This window comes from Lactuca virosa, chromosome 4, assembly GCF_052849685.1.
Source record: "Lactuca virosa cultivar CGN04683 chromosome 4, Lactuca_virosa_CGN04683_v6, whole genome shotgun sequence".
In the NCBI taxonomy this organism is placed as follows: Eukaryota; Viridiplantae; Streptophyta; class Magnoliopsida; order Asterales; family Asteraceae; genus Lactuca; species Lactuca virosa.
In genome coordinates, this window is record NC_136429.1 from 154,211,238 (window position 1) to 154,234,186 (window position 22,949).

A 22,949-nucleotide genomic window follows, 5' to 3' on the forward strand; every position below is an offset into this window, starting at 1 on the left:
GGAAAAGGTCTTGCCTTTGATTTAACAGATTGAACCTTCAGTTGTCCCTATAGCTATGGTAACTTTTATTTATAATTAATAGATGCCCATTTGCTGTAGTTTTTACTTTTTATCTAATGTGATTAATGTTCAGGTTTCGAAACCATCGGTGGAGGACTGTGAAAGATCTATTGAGTTACTTGAGACACTCTTTATCGATCATGCTCACAGGTTATTTATTTATTTATTTATTTATTTCTGCAACATTTAGTCATGTTGATTATTTTTTCTTAATGCTGAGAATCATCATTACCTCTTTACTTATGTTTCTGTGTCATTCAAGTTGGGATGTACGAAGAGCAGCTTATGGATGTACCAAAAAGATTCTATGTGCAGCTTATGGTTGTGTTTTATTTTCTATTTTTATTTATGTATTTATTTATTTTTGTAGATCTTAACATTGCAATCACATATTAAAATGAATCTTTATGTAGATTTGCTCAAAGGGTTTTAATAACATAATTATTAGAGAACATGGTGAATATCAAAAATCATTGAATTATTGAAACCGCCAACTGTAATTAAAAATTCAAATCCCTTTGAAATCGGCATCTAATATCAATTTTTTTGTTAATTTGTCAGTTTTCCTACTTACTCTAACACAATTATAGGGATTATATGGATATTTATACCATACAACCAGGGATTTAATTTTTGAATTCCTTAATCATTACCTTTTATATGGATATATCCATAAAAATATATCTCTTATAAATTTAAGTTGTCATTTTCTTTGAGTACATGGTTTACTTCTCCAGAAAAATTTGTCTCTGGCCCTTCCCTTCATCGTGAACAACAAATAACATAACATCAAGGTTATTGGAGGTTAGTTTTTATTTACTCTATCATTTTGTATTATGTTCATCTTTTTGCTTCTATCAGTTCATCTGCATTATCAGTATCTTTTTCTACAATGAAATCAACATTTGCTTTTACAGAAGTGTTGACATCTATTTTTTTTAAATAAGTCATAAGGTTCTATATAATCATCTTTGTCAGTTTTAAGTTCTCTATCTCTTTGTATACACAAATTACATCTCTAAAATATTTTTCTAATTCTTATTAAAATAACATCTACTTTGTTCGTATTGTTCTATATAACCGATGTTTTTTGCATGTTTTCAATATTACACCAATGTACTTTCCAACCGTCCTACTTTCTTGTATTATTAATAATTTAGAAGATCCTAATTTACTGTTGTGTTATTTAAGAAAAAAAATCATTCACGTGGACCAGTATGTATCTGTTTGTGTGTATATGTATATGTTTATTGTGCATGAATCAAAGTACACTGGCAACTTGGTAGTTGTTTTTTCTGTTATTACAATAGCGTCTTTCTTTCTTGATTACATTACAAACAATGATAATTGTTTTTTCCTGTTATTACAATAGTACATTGCTATCCATTTCGTTTTTTGGTCTTTTATTTTCTATAAATTATTGAAAAATGTTATAAACTAATTATGTATTCTTTCAACTACCACATTGTAACTTTTCAGTTCAAAAAAAAAAAAATTCAACCTCCTAATCGTGATTCTATTTTACTTTTCTTAATTTACCACAAGTTATAATGATTAGCAACATACTTATGTTTCCAGGGGTATAATGGTCACTTATTAAAAAAAATTTATCCATTCCATTTTTAGTCTTCTATTGGCTGCACAACTTATAATCATTAACAATATACTTTTTTTTATTCTATTTTTATGTTTATTTCTCTATTTTTTCTAATTTCTTTTTTGTTCTTCTGTCTTTTATTCACAAACTAACAAAAAAAAGCAAGGCAAAAGTATTTGTTGAGTAAGGCTCATATTGACCATTTACTGTTATTAGGTAAAAAAGATAAACCAAAAATGGTAAAATGGTCTTTTTTTTGTCAATCAAAATGGGACAAAGTACAATGGAATATGTACTTAACTTTCAATTTCAATATGCTTTCAATTGTTTGCAGAAAATGAATATAGGTAATAAAGTATATCTCAAAAACATTGAACATATTGATGATGATTCACATATCAAAGTGCGGGTGGTAAAGATGTGGAACTTTATAAAGAATAATACGGTTTTATCAACTGAAATGATCGTAATGGACGAGGAGGTTGGTTATATTGTTTTTTTAATATCCCACTAAATATTACATATGTTTGAAGCAATAAAATATTTTTTTTATTTAACAGTGTACAAAATACCATTCTCGTGTTTTCAATCAAATTTTTCCAGATTTGGTGATCTTTTAAAGGAAGATCAAACATATATCATTATAAAACCCAACATGGCATCTGTGAATAATGGTTTTAGTGCTACGGGTCAGAAACAGACCATAACTTTGAATTGGAAAACTATTGTCAAAAAATATGAGGATTTTTCAGGTCCGGTGAATGGTTTTGTGTTTGTTGAGTTTAATTCTATTATCGAACAAAAATGCACAAGAGACTCATTCTTTGGTTAGTTATTTAATTTTATTCCAATCACTTTTATAACTTGTGTAATTTATTATACATGTTAGTATTTAACCTAATCTTACTTTTTGTATTTTATTAAACTTGTGTAGATGTTATTTGACAAATTGTCTCATTTCGGGCACTTGAAACATCAAATCCTAACCCATCCAAGCATTAGATAAAGATGACTATTAGCAACTTAAAGTGAGATTATATATCTTTTATTTCTTTATTACTTTTAGCAAATCACACTTCATCCATCATATTAATTTATTTATTTATAATTATGTATTGTATTTTTTTATGTTAATTTCATTACAGACATGTTTTGTATCAAATCAATTTTGATTTTTTTTTTTTGGGTTTTTTTGTCATTACTCAAAGGTATGTTGCATTATATAAAGTCATGACTTTTATAAAATAGGTGGATTTACATTTGTAATTAAATACTTAAAATGTACAAAGTTACTAAAAATAGAGAACATATCCTAAGAAAAACACCACCATTGCACGAAATTCAAGGTTATGGCCAGTAAGCCGAAAAAAGAAACACGTGACGCAGTAAATCAAGGTAAAGTTTTGAAAAAAAACTGACGAAGACAACAACAATTTCTATTAATCTCACGAAATTAACACCATGAACGATGAAGAAGGAGTAAAAATCCTACAATGACAATGACGACTGATCGAGATAGTGGACTTAAAGATTTATTGGGATGGTAAGTTATAATGGCAAAAGTGGCGTTTTAGCCAACAAACGTTTTTTCTTCCCACTCGCTCCCTTGTGGTTGTGTCATCATCTCCGTATGTTCAACGAGAATCATGCACCAAAAGTAAGGGTTTTAAAAATATCAATTTGTAATTAAATACTTACCATTTACTGTGTAATTAAATACCTACAAATCACAAAGTTATTAAAAAAATACAATATTACAATTCATAAGGTTTCTAAATTAATAAAATATTATTTTATTACATAATTAAAATTTAAATTTTATTTAAAATTAACTCTCGTGGGTTCCACGGGTTTTAACCTAGTTTGAATAGATAAAGAAGTATTATTTTATTATTCAAATCTACGATTTTCCTTTTGTCATTCACACTATAAATAGGACCCAGGGCTTGGAATTTTCGTGCATACTCTTCCCATAAGGATACTTTGGCCAAAAATCTCCTCTTTCCTCTCTCCTATTGTCTTCCAGTTCTAGGGTTTGGGTGTGAGGCATTAGAGGCATCATCCTTTTGGTGCTAAGTTTTCCAAGTCCAACAACTACAAGGGATTGAATTGATTTGTTTTCAACAACAAATCAAAGGTATGTAACCCTAATCCCATGATTTCGATTATATTAGGGTTTATGCTAGTTTTGTTGTTCATTGTATGTTGCCTTCAAAGTGTTATGACATAGACCCTTTATAGGATGCATGTACCCTCTTAATTGTTTAGTGTTTTCCGCATTGTACATGATTTTGTTATCTATATAAAACTCATCAGTGGTATCAGAGCTTTGGCTTGAGAAACATTGATTTCACATTAGTTGAATTGAACAAAAAAAATGGCATACTTAACTCACGAAGTGACATGTATCTGTCACGTTGTTAACTCAGTGCAAATCCAAAATTTCGGGATTTCTTAGCTAATTTGATTTATGTGATTGTTATTTGGTAATTATCTACTTCGATATCAGTTAGAATTCGATTTTTCATGTTTTGGATGATTAAATAAATCCTTAAATATTATGAGATATCCTTGCTTGATAATAGTTTAATTATTTGATTAATTAAAATTGAATTATTCCTTATGGATTTAATAATAAATTTAACTAAGAGATAATTATAAATCCATGATAAGTTTAAATTGATTAATTAATTTAGATAATTAATATTTAAACCTTGTATTTTAAAAGGTTTTAAAATACACCTTATACTATATTTGACTAAATCTTTAATATATTGTATGTATAAGACAAGTCAGTCAAATCAATAGTAGGCCTCATTCACGAAGCCATACTCTAGGGGGGGTTAAGGATAACGGCCTATAAAATGACCGTTGAATGGGTGTCCACTCTCACCTACCGCTCTTGTGTATGGTGGAGGGTCGTTATCCAAACGTGTTTGATAGGACATAACCTCTAAATGTATGATACTATAAAGTAACTAAACCTTTTATAAATCCCACTCTAGTTACTTTAGGAAAAATGTGAAGTGTATGCTAATCCATGAAAACGCACATCACTCTTTATATGTCGTTAGTGGAGCGTGCATGTCTAACCGACACACTAATTTGGGACAATAAAGTTGAGGCGATGGACAAATAAAAAATTATCATTATTAATGGAGCGTGTGTAGTTTACTGGCACATCAATTCGAGATGGTAAATGACCTCGAGATTGTCAAGCGGGTTTGCATGGTTATTCACATCTTAATTGTGATCCTCAGCATCACAGTCACAACTGGTAAGAACATAATCGAGATTAAACATGTCATTGATAAGATTCAATGAATCTCAAATATCTAGGAGTTTCATGTGATTGAAATTGGTGAGATGACTCTACCTACCTAAATTAGATTCGAATTTCATTACAACATTCCTCTTTAGATATCTAATCGAGAATATGGATCCTAGTCTTAATTTAATTGATGGGTTAATAATTAATGATTAAAATCAACTAACTTGAATTCTCTCTTCTCCCAAAACTTTAGATGTCTTATGAAGATAGAGATGGTCTTCCTCGTTCTTCTGGAAATGTTTTTCCTTGTTCTTTTGAAGATGATCTTCCACATTTGGATAAAGGTGAAAAAGTCTTTCCTTCTTTGGGGAATAATGGAACTGGACATCATGCTTCTTCAATTCTTCCACCTCCCATCTTGTGACTCTCCCAACATCACGTTTTCCTCAAGTTAAAAGATATGAGACTACTTCTACCTTATTGGCATGTAAACATCAAGATGGAAACTTTGTATGTGCGCATGTTCTGAAAATGAAATTGTACATTGACAAATTGGGTAAAATGGGTGTCATTTTTGTGAAGGAGCAAGCCATTGACTTGGTTTTTCTCTCGCTTCCAAATTCATATAGTAAGTTCATAGAGAACTTTTATATGAGGAATCCTGACGTGACCCTAATCGATTTGACCGAGATGTTGATAGTTACTGAAGCAGAAATGCTTAATAACACATCTAAAGTAGAGTTTCTTAAAGGGTCTAATTCCAAGAGTTCCATGGACGTTGACAAAGGTAACATTGGTGATCCAGAAAAGATTTCTCTTTCCAATGGAAATGAGCCATCTAAGATCAAACCGTTTGATTGTATGGTAAATAGAAAGGTAAATTATAGGATCATTCCATGTGCTAAACCCAAAGAGTACATTTGTTTCTACTGCCAATTGAAGGGACATTGGTTGCGAAGCTGCCCAAAATACCTGGAAGATCTTAAAAATTAGGAAGTCAATTCGTGTGACTCTGCTTCAGGTAAATCCATTATCTAACTCCATAAGTTCCTATTCTTAGAATCTTGATACATAATGTGATAATCATATTTTGATGGTATTGCATAATCTAAAAGAATGAATGAAGCTTGAGTAAAGTGAGCTAAATCTGACCGTGATAAATGAGCATCCGTCACATAGTTCGATGGTCAGAATTTGGACCTACTACTAGGAATTTAGGATAATTTAATAGATTGTTATTACTCTTCAGAGATGCCTAGAAATATTGTTTTTCATGTTATTCATTGTAAGGACAAGTTCCAATTTTCTTTTAACAATAAATTGAAGTTTTGGGTTATGAAGTTGCCTTATCGTATATTTCCCTTACAATGGCATTAATGAAAAGTGTTGACCATATTTCTAATAATAGCAATATTAATTGTGGATATCGATTCTTCTACAACATGCTTGTGGTACCATCATAATTGACCAAGTGAAAGGAATTTCATCACCAAGTTTGAATTGGACAAAAAATTGGAGTCATACAATTCAAATTGCATGATCCGTCACATTCCCATGGTGCCACATGTCAAAATCTCATGGATCTACATCGACGTGTCTCTCGGAGGAAGGCGGCTCCCAACCATGTCACATGATGCCCTCTCGTGGTGCCACATCATCGCGTGCATCACACACTTCGCGCGCACGATTTTCTAGATTTAAAAAATGGCATAAGTTCTTCATACGAGCTCTGTTTAGACGTTCTTTGTATCCCCGGAAAGTTCTCAACAAGATCTACAACTTTCCTTTAGATCCCAACAGCTAATTCTCACTCTATCAATAATTTATATTTTTGATAGGCTTAGGCTGTTAGGAATCGCTGTAGAAAGTATAAATCCTACATATGGAGTCCGTTCTTGAGTTTCTTTATATTGACGGGTAATTCTCGTTTAGATTTTTTTGGCTAACAATCAACCGATTTCAATTTCGATGTATGGGCCCACACTATTGCGTTGAAACTTCGAAAAATCATAACTTCCTCTTATGAAGTTGGATTTGGAGGTTCTCTATATGTACGCTCTCGGTTTAATGACTACTACGACTTTCTTTTAGATCTATTAGGCTAAAAAGTATTTTATCGAAAATTCACTTTTTACGATACGTGGAGCCGTGCCGGTTTAATCGCGAAACATCGAATAAGCATAACTTCTTCAAACGAAGTCGATTTTCAGCATTCTTTATATGTACGGAATCCTTGTCACATATACTATGACTTGGTTAAAACTATTTATCCTAAACAATCTTCTATCAAAAAATTATTTTTAACGTTTATTATCTCGAAATTGACTAGCCCGAATCTGCGGGCGTTACAATGTTCAACCTCATATCATAAATCAAATCAGCCACATACTAGATATAATTTCAACCGTATTTTATATATCATATCAACTGCATACTATATATAGTTTCAACCACATACCACATATAATTTCAACCGCCTATAATTCCAATCGTATACTATATATAATTTCAACCGTACATTATATATAATTTTAACTTTATTTCTAGTTAGGTGTCTCGTAAAGATACCTAATCCAAGGTTTCACCCCGTTCACTACTCATATGCTTGGTCGATCAAATTTTCTATGTGGTTCATGACCCCCACCCAAAACACCAACCCCAAGTCTTCCACTTTCATTACTCTGACCTACAAGGTACAAGTACTATGCGATGTCGTTCAGGATTGGTACGAAAAGTGCCAATTCTACCACTACGTCTCCTGATGCCCTCATGATGTTTGATATGGCCACCAACTTAGGACCAATATTACTCCAATTCACGTACACCAAGGTAAACGCAAACCACATGTCACATGTCTATCTAAAATAGTCATGTAGCCCACTGCCTCCTTGGCTTAAGCTCTTTTCCTATAAAGTAATCTGTCAACCAAATAGGCCCGCAAGGTTCTACCTATACCCTCTCACATACCCGACAAATCAATCATAAATCAACATATGCATGATACTCATACAGTCAAAAGCAATAACGCATGTACAAAAATCAACATTTCATCATACTAGCATTGTTGGATCTATATGCTCAAGAATCATATTATAATGATATTTATTAATTAACATATGATTCTATAGGATCAAACCAATAACAAGTAAACTCCAATAGAATATTTATAAGAATTTGATCTTATTAAATATTTATAATTCTTGCAATTAATTGGAAATTATTTATTTTATGAAAATATTAATTTTCAATGTTAGGTATCAAAATATGTCGTAAGGTATGATTTATTATGACATGTACATCTTTTTTTACTAGAAAAACTTTTGTCTTTTATCTAAAAGGATTATGACTTTATAATTTATAAAAGATGGAATAGTTTTATTATAATAATAAAAAAATAAAAATAAAAACTCTCTTTTTTTATAAGGGAAGATAACAAAGAGATGGGACAAAGACTAGTCACTTTTAATTAGTTTATTATTCATGTCATGCTTTGGAAGCATGGGTCTTAAAGTGTTAAGATCCATGGGTTAATGACTAGCTAAAAGGTCTTAATGGCTTTTAAACATGTTTGATGTTTCTAGTTGCAAAAATCTGTAAATATGAGCTTCTCTAGTCTCCTCTCTTTCTCTCTTAATTGTTAAGGCATAAGTTAGAAGAAAAGTTTGATACTTGAACTCTCCTTTAAGACAAAAAGCTTTGTTTTGTTCTTAAAGGCTCAAGAGCTTCTTTTGTTGCAAGAAGAACCAACATTCTAGTTTATTTGGCAATTATTGGTGGATACTTCTAGAGGAATTCCACTTTGATTGTTGTCATCACTCCATCAACTTAAAATCTCCCAAGAGGAATCAAAGTTTTCAAAGGTAACTTCTTAAAATCATTTATGGTTGGTTTTTAATATTTTTATACATGCAAAATGATCATTGGTTGAAATAAAATAGTTTTGTATTATTCAAGTTTAAAATTCTCCTGTTGCTATATTTATCCTTTTTGAAACTGGATTTTTGAATAAAACCCAACAATTGGTATCAAAGCCATTTTTGCATGCATGTTTAGATGATAAGATTATTTGGATAAACTTTGTTTTTGAAAAACATAGATGGTTTTCTTTTGTAAGAAAATATCACACATATTTTCTATGACAATTTTAAAACGATTATAATTGTTATTTCATGTGACCAAAAGTTTACATGCATTTTTTGTCATAAAAGTTGTCTTAAAATTTTGTTTTTTTCTGTATAAAAATTTATTTAAAGTGCATAAACTAGCCATGGACCATTTTTGATGTTGTTTTTGTTGATTTGTTAAAATGGTTATTGTCACACCCCGCTAAAGCAGAAACACGAGGCGTGGCAGTACAAAGGGTCTCATAACAAAGGTTTAAAGACAACACCAACCATAGTATTAAAAATCATTACAAATTTACAACGAGTTTGAACAACTTTTTAAAAGAAATTACAATGTATTTAAAAGTCAACACATGCAAATGCTCCTACAAGTGTTGTGTCTCTACGTGCCTCTTACTAGATGATTCCTGAAAAAACATGTAAAACGAGTGTCAACTATAAAAATAGTTGGTGAGTACTCACATATTAAAAATAATATTGGTTTCAAGAATCGAAATAAAAGTTTTGATAAAAGTTTCCATAAATAAAAGTATATTGCTAAAGTGAGTTTTCAAGAATCGAAATAATATTCGTTGTTACAAGGAGCAAACAATTTCATTGCTAAAATAAGTATATAAGTTTTCAGTAATAAAAGTTCGTTGCTATAATGAGAAACAAAGTTCATTGCTATAGATAATAAACAAGTTTATTGCTATAATTAATAACAAGTTGTATGTATATGAGCAAACAATGAGTTCACAACCAAGCCTAAGAGTGATGCCCTATCAAGATCTATGCTTATCGTTCCATAGATTAATATGGTATCATGCACTCAAGCAATCGGGCGAGTGAGGAGTTGTCAATTCCTAATAGCGCTATCCACAATGACCATTGGCTCAAAGAGTTAATGGTTGGAGTAACGTATAAGGGACTTAAGACGATAAGTTCTCATGTTTCATGTTGCATAAACATACATAGCAGAATATAGCAAATTATAGCAGAATATAGCAATCAAGTTTAATACAATTCAATTTAAATACAATGAACATAAATAGTTTAGGACATGCTTTTCCACCCCAAAACATTTAAAAACCGAAAATAGGGGAGTCGTGAATACTCACAATACATTGAGATGATGCAAATGATGCCTTAATCTAAGTTCCTTGTACCACTACCGAATCCTACAATAATGGTATACGCTAGTGAGTCTCTAGTCGAAATTTAGTGCTAATATACTTACTACTACAATAGAATTATGTCAATATTGTGTCAAAGTTTAATATTGATAAGTTATAGTACATTTTTCTGAAATGGTGAAAATTTATAACTAATGTGATTAAGACAATTTTGGATATTAATTTTCAGATTTTTATAATATTAATTGAGGGTATTTCAACCCATTTAAAGGTGTTTTTAAGCTCCTAAAAATCCAAAATATTATCAAAAAGTTTCCAAAAATTGTCAAACTTTTCATTTTCATTCCAAATACAGTAGAGGTCTTCCAGAAATTTTCCCTTGAATTTTGGATGTGATTAACTATTTTTCCAAATTTTTAAGCCTTCATAACAATATAAATTCGTGAAAAATAGTATCCAAATGATAAAAATTCTCAAACTTTTTATAATACTGCCATTGAACATACTTAAGCTGGAAAAAATGTAAAAATGGATTTCTAAATTGTTTAACCCATTTTTATGATTTTTGTGCATTTATTTTAATAAAAATTGAAATAAATAGAAAATAGTTTAAAAAATTGCCCAAACTTTTTGTAACACTTTTATTATACATATAGAAGCTGTGAAAAATATAAAAGATATATTTCAATTAGTTTTGCTAATTTTCTTTGTTTTATGCTCTTGAATAATCATTAAATGGCGAATAATTATTAAACTGTTAAATTAAATTACCAAATTTTTTGTAAACTTCATTTATAGTGTACATAATCTGGAAAAAATACCAATGGTGATTTTTATATAGTGTAATCCGATTTTGTGGATTTAAGTGTATTTAATCTTAGAAAATAGGAGAAAAATAGTATAATGAATAGAAAAATCATTAAAATTTGTATTTAGTGTTATAATATAATTTAAGGTCTTCTGGTAAATTTTTTCATGAATTTGTGATGAGTAAAAATATTTTTTCCATTATTAGTCCATTATAAATACAAAACTCGGGGAAAAATAGGAATGCATTATGAAAAATTCTGAAAATACTTTTCTGAGTACTCCACATTAGGTAGGAGCTGCGAAAATTATTAGATAGACTTTTCAAATTCCTTAAATTGGTTTTATGATTTATTTGAATTAAACAAAAAGAAAATTCAAAACCATAGAAAACAGTAACAAAAATTGATGAAACTCACTGAGATGTCATCATTCACTTTAGGGGTCATCCACGACTTTATCTATGATTTATAGACCTCAGAAAGTATTTTATATGAATTATTGCCCTATTTTATTGCAATAATTATAATAATTCAAGAAAAATGAATTATTTTCTAAAAATTTGTAGAACATCTTATTTTGTTGATGGAATTCTGGGAAAAATCGGATTTGGTCAGAAAAGAAGTTTTAGATATTTATTTGGGAATAAATCCTTTATGAACCTATTTGAATGCTTTTTAACAACAAACTTTGATGATCAAGCCTCTAAGCTTGAAGATCATCACATGCATGTTGGTTTTTGGGTGAAATAATATCACCATAATCATAAAAATCGTGGTTATGAACATGCATGTGAATAATCTCAAAGAAAAGTGTTTATGGAGAAGAAGAAATAGTAAAACTTGAAGGAATAGTGAAGTAGAAATAGATTTTACCTTCAAGAACACCACAATATGATGAAGATTTCAAGTTTGAGGAGTGTTCTTGGGTTTGTTTGCTGGAAATTTTCGTGGTTCTTAGGGGGAGGAAGAGAGAAAATGTGTGTGAGAGTGTGAGAGAGAAATGAAGTGTGGAGAAAAGGAGAAATGATTTATATTTTTAGGGAAATAGAGTATTAGGGTTTTCAAGTAAGAGAGAGAGGAGAGAGGTCCGAAATTTTTGAGGTATAATACCCTCTTTCTCTTTTACTTTTATAAAAATTCAATTCTTTTATAAAAATATTAAACTTTTTATAAAATATACACGCTAACCTACTTTTTATTCATGAAACCTTGATTTTTGACTTTTAAATTAAAGGTGAATGTTAATGACTTAAATTTTTATTTTCCTTGATTATATTTCCCTGAATTTAATTATTTTAGGATAATATTATAAGTTTCATAACTATTTTTATAGAATTCTTGATGTTAAATTTTATAAAATTTAGGTTTTAGGGCTTTTAGGGTTTTGGAGTTTGATAAATCTTTAGATATCAAAATCAATAGAATCTTTGAGACTTCAATTTATCTTATGGTATTATAACTCTTTTATAGTTATAAATAATGTTTGTAATTTATTTTATCCGTTTATTGGCATTCTATGTAGTGGTTTCGAGATTCAAGTGAAATTGAAGAATCAAGTATACTAGCCCTAGTTTTCAACTTTAACTTAAGTTCCTACGAGACTCGGACCTAATTTATACCACAAGGTCAAGTGCATGATGTATGTATATGATTCATGAAAAGGTGTTCGAGTCAAAGAGCGACCCGAATATGGATAGTCACTACAGTTAAGTAGTTGTAGAATTCACATATCAATGTGAAATCTAAGTACACTGTCCATCGTTTATAATTGTTTCCTAGTTTTTAGTAGGTTATAAATTAGCATCTAGTTACTAAGTCTAGTATGTGTCGTGCCTATATGTGCACCTAAGTTTAGTCAAATCTAGAACCGACTCGAATTTTGACGGTTGTCATAGTTATGATATTTGTTTATCCATATGGTATGTAATAATTAAATAGATAGTTTTCATCTTGTTTATTTTCGTAAGAAATAGATTAGTGCTAGAATAGGTTATTTTTATAAAAATGAAACATGATTGAAGATGGTGACCATTTTGAAGATCAAAAAACACACCTCCGTTTTTCTGTAAAGTTTTATAACTTCATGGATTTTTCAAGAGCTTTCTACAAGCAGTTGTCTAAGCAAGTGAGAGCTTGAAGATATCATGAAAGATTTAGTCTCTTATGTCCCTTAGGAATGGACTTGACATTTTGTGATAGCTCATACCATGTCGATGGTTTATGGCTTGGTTTATGCACATATACTATGCTTGTGATGCTTGTTTTTATGTTAATATTGTGTATGATGATAAATGGAATTTTAAATAATTGATAATATTTTGAACATAAAAAATAATTACATAGAGTTTGGTTTTAATAAAATTTATCTTTTAACATAAAATGGTAAATTTAGTTTTAAAATAAAGTGGGTTTTATTGTTCAAAACTCTATAATGCCAAATTTTTACGATTAAAATTTATAAGTTTAAAATTGAGATTTAGAGACTTATTCAAACTCAAAACCTTAAATAATAAAAGGAAGTTTTTTAAAAGGTTTATAAATGGTTCTTTTAGCACTCAAACATCAAATTCTAATAAAATATATGAATTTTAAAATTTGAACGCGTCGAAATATAAAATTCGATTTTATAAAGAACCTTACATTAAAATGTGACTTTAAAAAAAAGATACCATGGCTTATTGGATGCATACAATAATAATGATATCACATATTTTGAAAACTACTATTAAAAAATATATAAAGAGCCCTTTTCAAAATGCAAGTATGTTACATCCAATTATAGGAACAACTGCACATCATCTGCAATGATGCTTGTGGGATAAAGGTCACCTAACCACTTGTATTATGTTTTGATTGTCGAAGTGTATTCGTGATTTTCATGAATTAAATAATTATATTTAATCTATATCCAAATCATTGCCTTATCTGTTACTTGAATTGATTCTGGAAGCCTCCTAGGACCTCCCAAAACCGTCCACCACCTTAAGGGTTCCAGAATGTTCCCTTTGTTCAACTATTGAACAATCAAAATTCAGTCTTTGTACCTCCAGATTAATTCCAATTAATTCTTATTAATTCTAATTAACTTCAACTAGTTTCTAATTAACTTGTCAACATGTAATAAAATAATAAACCATTATCTCAATCTCCTAAAACTATTTATAGATTTCTTGCTCTTGAGGGTAACCCAAAAGGGCCTTTGTTATTACTCCTAAAGTTATACTAATTACTTATGTAACTGGACACTTATTTCCAACAGTCTCCCACTTTGACAATTCATCAACTACTATTGGTCAACTAAATCTTCAAATAACCAACAAACTATGCCTTCCACAGCAACTGCTAAACTCTGATCTTATCACGTATCAGCCCTTAGATAAGTGATTAATTATTCCTTTGTTTCCACAAGATATCATTGTGAACCGAGTCATGTATTATGAACCAATATAATAGTTCAACATTATTTTTCTTGATTTCTGATTTTGATGATCAAATCAGACTACTAAATGAACATACCAATTCATTCTAGTCTCAGCCAGGGACATTAGATATCAGCATGAAATCATCGAGGGGCCCAAGGATGCCACCTTTCCTGTTAAGGGAGAAGGAGCATATAAACTTTGGCTACACAGTTTTTGTCTATTCCTCAAATCATGCATGTACTCATTCATTATAACTACCAGTTACAGATAGCGGTTGAGAAAGACCAATGAAAAATCACATTGTATGCAAAGAACTCAATGTCTCCCCAGTTTAAGAATAAAGTCAATTATCGTCTCAGAATTACTAATGATTGAATCCATGAAGTAATATTTTTGAGTGTGGGTTGTTCCAATACTTAAATCACCATTTCAAGTACTCATGAAAGTTAGTCGTAATCTCCATGCTATGTCTAATCATTATAGAGAATCCACTAACAGTTCATGAAAATCTTAACTCAATACTCACTCCTAAGAGTATGACCGATTGTGGAGTTTTGAATAAACTAATATCTAGGAAGTGGGTTCTAAACGTGCAAAAAGAGAACACGGTGATAAACTAATTGAAATTACCGATCTCCATTGTATATTAAGATCTCTACTTAATAATCGCCAAATCAGATTAACACTTTATACTGCTTCAGTTCTCAAATATAAAACACACTTATTTTGAGTGGGCTGTATTCAAATCATTTTCAAATCAAATGCATATGATTAAGTTTCACTGTCAGTCTTACTGTCAAACTTGTTGACTTAGCGAATGGATCGTCAAGATTTCTATCAATATGACTATATTGACTATAATGTATTCACAATTGAGCAAGTATCTAATTTCATGGTACTTACTAAGTATATGCCATGTGAGTGTGCGTGACTTTGGGATCCATACTCGAGGTAAGTTCACCCTTTTAATCACAAGAATATTTCAAAATGATCATTAATCATTGAATATCAACAAAGATGTCACTAATGAATCTCTTTTAGTTACGTAGCTTTCTTTGCAATCTTACTAACTACACTATACTACAAGTTTATTGTTAAATCCGCTATGACGTATTACTTGATACTCTTCCAAGCAAACACTTCACCATTACGTAAAAGACATGAATTCTGACTGCAAAGAGAATTGTCTTTATTAGTGAGAAACTTTGCATCAATGTAACGTTTGCAACGAACTCTTTCACACTACGATCGTATCCTTTATCCATATAGGACACTAAGGAACATACTCAATAATGATTCATCGATTCTTGCCAAGTTGATCTAATCTGACATGTCATTCTCGAGGCATACGAGTCATCAAATATGGTATGTGTCATGGCATACATGATCGATCCTACAAGCAAAAGCATGAGGGACATGATTCATTTATTCAAGCTCAATACTAGAACTATGACATTAACTTAATGCCATGACACACATTATGAACTATTTCAAGTTTCCTCGAGATGTCATATACTTTGGCTTATCCTAATAAATTATGCAATATATATATATATATATATATATATATATATATATATATATATATATATATATATATATATATATATATATCAATACATTTAGTATATGTACTGTTTCTCCCACTAACATTGGCACATACATGGCTCATCTTCATTTCTCGAAATTCAAACTCTTTGAAATTTCTCATTGAAACAAATATCTCAGTTGCTTCCATTAGCATAACTCATCATCGTTTCTTGAAATTCAAACTCTTTGTACTTTCTCATTGAAACAAAGATCCTAGTTTCTCCCACTGTCACTAACATATATTTTTGGCTTATTTTCGTTTCTTGAAGTTTAAACTCTTTGAACTTTCTCATTGAAATGAGAATCCCAATAACTCTCACTGTCTTCCACATACCTTATGGTCCACCTTTGTTTCTCAGAATCTAATCTCTTTGAACTCTGTCATTGAAGCAAATATCCCATCTCGCGATATCCTTGTTCAGTTCATAAATGAACTTCATAAGCATACACATTCTTCATAACCTACTTTGGTTTGACTATGTGTCAGTTCCCGTCCATGTTTATTATCTTCTTGAAGATCCACTAACACTTACAGTATTAAGGCCAAGTGTTTGATCCACCATTTTTTCAAACATTCACATATTGAATCTCATTATCCATATCCTTCTTCCATTTTGCAACCTTATAGAGTATGCCATGAATTCTGATAGTTGGCATACTCTGATTATTGTTTGCAATTGACTCAATCTATATGACTAGGTATATGGTGTCCTCTATCAAGTCTATTGGGAAGAGTTGTAGGTATGTCAATTTCCTCAATAGCTCTTTCAATCTTGAATTGAATACAAGGACCAAATTTAGGGTCTTCGTTGGTTGACTCTTGGATCTTATCAAGATCAATGTGGCTCCCACTAACGCTTTTGGATATCAACTCCCTCTCTTAGAAGAATGACCTTTAAGCAAAAAACATTTTGTTCTCAAAAGCTTCGTAAAACAATTATCTAAAACGCTTGATGGGGTGTCCAACGAGACAACATGTCTCTAATCTAAGTCATAGGTTATCGAGCACTTCACAAAGAACGTAAACCTCACAATCGTAGACTTCCATATGTACTTAGTGAGGGATGAACCCTTAATCCATATTAGAGAGTGTTTCAAAACCTTCTAAATTAGTGTAAGACCAAGGACTTTTGCAACACTATTCATGGTACAATCTGTGAACCATTCTATTGAGCATAAACTAACTCATCAAGCAACAAATCAAACAATGATTTGCTTCTATTTCCAACAACACTCTTAGTGAAAATATTGGAGACAATTTATCAAAACCTTTTCCTAATTACTTAGACGATCGATATGGTTTTGACTAAGATGCTTACCAATCTTATTCAATCTGAGTATCTTATTCCTTTACCTAGTTGATTCTTAAACTTTGTTTTTTTATGAAAACACTGAATGCTTAAAAGGTTTCAATCTCAATGTTTATTCAAATAAACATGTCCACACGAAGTCAGTTTTACTATATATTGTGGTTTATCTAAATGGTCCATTAGTGCGAACTATTTCCATCAAAAAATTTCATCACCAAGTGATGTACTAATCATCTATCTTGATAAATATTATTTTCATTTACCATAAGACTAACAATCAAATTGGTTTCAAGATCGATCCAACTGGATACTTGGCAATACATTTCATGTTCACATGCTCAAGATAACGACTTCACAAATACATTTTATCCAAACATTTTGCATGTACTTGAATTAGTACGTATTATGGATAGTCTGAATGGTCCATTAGTCAAAAATAATTCCAACAGATATTCACACTATCACACAATGCTTTCATTATATGTCTTAAAAAGTATCTGTCTTAAAAAGTAGGAGTCACATTAATCATAAGACTTGTTGTCAAATGAATTCCAAAGTCCTATCCAACTGGACCTTTGGCAATGCAATTCTTATTTTCAAGAATATGATTCCATAATATTACATCTCATTCAAATACTTGAATCAACCTTTTGTTACTATACAAGTTTCACAAATTTGTGACTTTCTTTTAAACACGTTAAAATGTTCTAAATAAGTCATAACACTCTTATGAAATATTGTATAAACAATTTTGAATTATAAAACCATAGACTAAACATTTGGGAGAACGAGATGTCTTCCGGTCCTATGAATAGTAGCAAGGGCCAAGTATTCATGATCAAATCTATTTCTCCCTATTTTAGTCCTCTTTACTCCTTTACAGCCACTACATATTCTTGCGAATGTCGCTACTTTGTCCTTACTAAAATACTCAAGGATAAGAAGTAATGTTAAAATGGCATTATGAATTTACATTTCTGATTGTAGACTAAACATTCACGAGAATGAGTTATCGTTTGATCCTATGGATAGTAGCATGGGCTCATAATCCATGATCAAATTATTTCTTCTATGTTTTAAACTTACCTATCAGACATGCTGCCCTTTTATGCTTTCTTAGTCCCTTTTCTTAACTTTGGAAATGATACTTTATCTGAACAAGTCTCAGAATAACCCTTCCTATTGTCCTTGGCGTTTGGGGACCGATTAGGTATATCATACAAATTGTATAGGCAACTAGTTTCCTTTCTTTTTGACACTTTTATTCTTTTATTGAATATGGGAGTATTTGAAGTTGGAGTTTCTATGATCGGATATGATAGTCCCAAAGGGTATCTACATCCATTCAAATCCTTAATGGATAATTCTTAGTTGTACATATCAAAATCAAAATGAATTAATTATATGTACATGGTTAGCTCAGTTGATAACCACAGTAAACTCCTAACTAAATGAAATTCCATTTCACTTCAATATGTTAATACAATAACTATTCTTAACAGTTTGGGAATGTAGTTGTTAGAGAAACCTCAAGAAGAGCTTTATCTAAGTCATGATCTTTCTGTTTATAAATGAGAAATATTCCAAAATACGAATTTGATCATCCTTCCAGATAATCATTTTGAGAGGTCTTAATAAAAGTAGATTTTAGTGGAGTTTTCCTTGTGCACATCATTCAATTTTAATTCTATTATTCTTTGTTTTATTGATCCTTTAAATAATTAGTTCAAACCTAATTTATTATTTACTAAGGCTAGGATCCGTATTTGGCTTTGCACTATGTAGAGGGATTTTGTCAACACATCACAAAGTTATTTAGATAGGTAATGCACTTTACCAATTTCAATCACCATGGAACTCCTAGATCTATTGAGATTAATTAAAACCATTTAATGGCATATTAATCTCAGATTTTCACATCCTCTATTTGTGCCAGAGATGTCGTGGTCTCACAAATAAGATAGTGAACCAACCATGGAAGAACGTGTAACCCTTGATTGGGTCATGGCTCTCAAATTGACATGGTCTCACAAATAAGATGGTGAACCAACTACACATGTTTCGTCAACAAACCACATCCACAACTGCCACATCATATTCCTTTTACGTCTCAAATTTATGTGACGATTAACCACACACGCTCCATAAATAGGCTTGTAAAGAATAATGTGCGTTAATCATGGACTAGCAACTATTTATATTTTCCTAAAATAACTAAGAACGAGAATTTTGTTTTTAGTACTTATATTTGTTATACTTTTAACGAAACATCTTCTTATCGAACCCTTTCAGCTAACGACAATCCACCACACAAAGAAGCGGTGAGTGAAAAGGACATTCATTCAACGATCATTTCATAGGTCGTTTTCTATACCTCTCTTATAACATGGCCTCATTAATGAGGCCTAGTTTTGATTCGGCTAACGATCATTAACTAAACATGTGAGGACACATGATGTAATATTTTCTTTTACATATAGTAAGGCAATATATATATATATATATATATATATATATATATATATATATATATATTTTGGGTTCTATTATAAACTTTTATAATATTATGAGGGGTATATTTTTAAAGGTTTTAAAATTTTATGATTTTGTTTAATTATCTATAGTTTACTTTTAATCAATTAATCTATTAAATCATTTTCAATATCTTCAAATCAGTTAGACATATTTATCCTCCAATTTTAATTAATCGGATTCAAACAAATTTAGATAACAATTAAAACTAAAGTTAAAACCTAAATTTGAAAAATACTACAAAAATACGAAACCACCAAAAACTCGGTAGGTGCACCATGTCCTGCGACTTAGGATTCTTTTTCAAAAAAAAATCATTTTTAAATCTTGTACATATAACAAAAACTTAAGGCTTTGATATCGTCGCCACCAGTCATCACGCCACCGTCATGCACCGTCGCTACCAGCTGCCCCACATGCTCCGACCACCCATCCAGCTACGATCCAACCCTTGACCACCTCCACATCAGCCTCCCTCACCATCGACAGCCGTCAAAACAGCCACCGGTCACCGTCGGAGCGGTTTTCCGACGACCGCAAGTGGTTTTCTGGTGAGGTCCGACTGCTTTCCGATGATGGCAATTTTAACATTTCCAGATTCACTTCGACCTAATCTACAACCTTCTTGCAACCTTTCGTTAAACAAAGTTATGTTTGTTTCGTTTCCGACGCGGTCCCGATTTCCGTAAAAAAGAAGGAACGTTAAAGCACGCTTCAAACATGAGTTATATAAATATAAAATTGTTAATTATTGTTTATAAAATTGTTATTTATCCATTTTATAAACAAAGATTTTTTTAAGTGATATACACATTTATTGAGCTTTATTACACATATCTGGCATGTTGGTTTCATATTGGTTAAAACCTGGTTCCATTCATTTTGTAGTCGTTATGCTGTCAAATCGGGGGATTACATGAGACTCATTCATCAAACTAAGTGAAATAACTTAGCAAAGACCTCTGACATATAACCGTTAATCCTAAGCGAGTGAGAACGTTATGTATAGATCTATACAGATTGACACCCCAACCTGTGGTTGCTAGCTACAATCTTGACGGACGAGTCACAACGAGTGATAACTGTCCACAAATTTAAGACGTCGATGAAGCGTCGAAAGAACTTTTTCGACTCACAATAACCACGCCAAGCAGAGGCGGGAACACGTCACTTAGCTCTCTTATAGGAACTCAATGTAAACACCGAGTACACTCTCAAAGCACTCATATAATTTGAAATAGTACTTATATGTAGCATAAACACATGCTTTTTGGTTATAAAAGTACATTTTCATATAAGTCCGGTAAACACTTATACACAACAAACATATACTTATAGGGTTTACAAGTATATATATATATATATATATATATATATATATATATATATATATATATATATATATATATATATAACTCAAGTGAGCATTTATACACAGTAAGCACTTACTTTTTTATTATAAAAAGTATATCTTTTATATACGTTGGATAAGCAGCTATATATAGTATAAAAACTTTTGGTATAAAATTAATCAGAGTCAAATCCTATGAAATCATCAACCTTATGTTGACGTATTTTTAAAACGCATGTATTCTCAGGAGCTTATGAGCTGGAAGTGCACACACACTCAGGATTACACATGGAACTTTTGTTTATCCATCACTACATTGTATTTTCTAATGCCTATTTGTTAAGGCATGTATCGTATTTTAAATTATCATGTAATGATACACCTGATATGATGTACTCTTAGAACAACGGCAATGTAATTTCTATTTCCTATTAATAGAAGATTAAATTTTATGTGGTTTTTTTTGGATTGTTTAATGTATAAAAATGACTGTGATCCATGAATAACTCGCACAACCCAACGTTTCCGCCGCCGGCCGGGGGTGTGATAGATTGGTATCAGAGTCATTATCTATAGTGAAGTAGTTTCTTTTTTAGGAGATTACGACTATAGCTTAGGGTTCACATTCAGATTAGGTTTATCCCTTAAACCTACAAATAAAATTATTATTAATTATACTATTGATAGGCTACTTACCATCAAGAAAAGTTCAACTCAAATAATGGAAATATAATGGAATGATAACCTTTCTAACGGAAGAAATTTGGGTTGTTACAACGTCATAATTTTATATCCTATAACTATTAATCATAAATTTTTACTTCATGAAAAATATGTCTTCCTTTGCTTTGTAGCAAGAGAATTATCGAAAATCGCCCACAAGTTCAACTACCCTTTCATTCACACCTCTAATGATAAACTTGGAGCTTGGAGGATGCCAAACAAGATGAAGGAGATTGTAATGGCCAAAGAAAAAGAAGTTAGACAAGAACTTCTTTTAAGTTCGTGTAGCAAAGGATGCAATCACTTATCAAGAATCCAGAACTGAAAAAAAGATAAATGGATAAAAGACACATAACTGGAAATCAAGAAAATTAAACAATAAATATAAATATAGGAGGCCAAAAGACTTGTTGTATGGGAAGAGCATGATGTAATAATTGAGGTGGGTAGATGAATGGAAAACCAATATGGGTTAACGAGAAGCAAAGTCGTTATTGTACGGTTTTACTGAATGACAGATTATAGATAATGAGTAGTATGGTGTGTTTTAGTATATTATATTTTTTAGTCTGATTCGTAGTATAGTGTGTTTTATTTAGTATTGTTATGTAATTTGTCTGATATTATATTAAAATCATGTAATACTTTTTATTAGTAATCAAAATGTTTTTTATGCTTTATCAACCAATAAGGATTATTATGTAAGTTACGTGGTAACGGAATGGGTTGTAGGTGACGATACATTTATTAGGGGTGTCAAAAATGGATATACCTTTTTTTGGATACTTGAAATTTAATATACCGATTGGGATATCAATTCAGATATCCAAACTTTTTGTATTTTTTCAATACATTTAAACAATATAAAAAATGTAACACTATTTAACCATTAATAATATTAACAAAACATCTTAATCTTTACATTAAAAAAAACCCCAAACCAAATGAAATTTTAAAAATTATGAAACAAATGAATGAAGTTACGTGTGCCTTTATGGATTAGTTGTTTTTGCATATATAAGAGTATCTCCAACCTCACTTAATT